Source organism: Octopus bimaculoides, chromosome 16 (assembly GCF_001194135.2).
Source record: "Octopus bimaculoides isolate UCB-OBI-ISO-001 chromosome 16, ASM119413v2, whole genome shotgun sequence".
NCBI lineage: Eukaryota > Metazoa > Mollusca > Cephalopoda > Octopoda > Octopodidae > Octopus > Octopus bimaculoides.
In genome coordinates this window covers 21,683,245-21,683,997 of record NC_068996.1, presented here as the reverse complement: position 1 = coordinate 21,683,997, position 753 = coordinate 21,683,245, and positions in this window count along the sequence as shown.

The window sequence follows — 753 nt, the reverse complement described above, 5'->3', positions numbered from 1 at the left end:
TATATATAGTTATATTTGTCATTTTGCTAATAATCACCCGCACTATTTGTTTGATCTTCACTTTAGGTTTATTATTATTATTTTGTATGTCTTCAATGACTATTTGTTTTCTCCCTATTCCTGTTCTGCCTAGTATATCTTAAGACGTACATACATGCACACACACACACACACATGCATATATTCTTTATTCTTTTATTATTTTAATTGTTTCAGTCATTTGACTGCGGCCATGCCGGAGCACCGCCTTTAGTCGAGCAAATCGACCCCATCTATCGGTCACTTTTGCCGAATCGCTAGTTTACGAGGCGTAAACACACAAGCATCGGTTGTCAAACGACGTTGCGGGGATAAACACAGACACACAAACATACACACATATATACGACAGGCTTCTTTCAGTTTCCGTCTACCAAATTCACTCACAAGGCTTTGGTCGGCCCGAGGCTATAGAAGACACTTGCTTAAGTGCTACGCAGTGGGAATGAACCCGGAACCATGTGGTTGGTAAGCAAGCTACTTTATTTCATAAATATTTGCCATAAAGGCATTACAAAGAGGGGGCGAACAAGGACAGACAAACATAAAAGGGGTGAAGTAGCTGTATCAATTAAATATGTACAATTTTAAATATACAATAAAAATTGGATTATATTTACAATGTTCGATTAAAGCATTGCTCATTACAGATGCAATTTGTAATGGCTTTCCTGAAGGATAGGCATCCGACCACCAGGGTAGACCCCTTGCTTT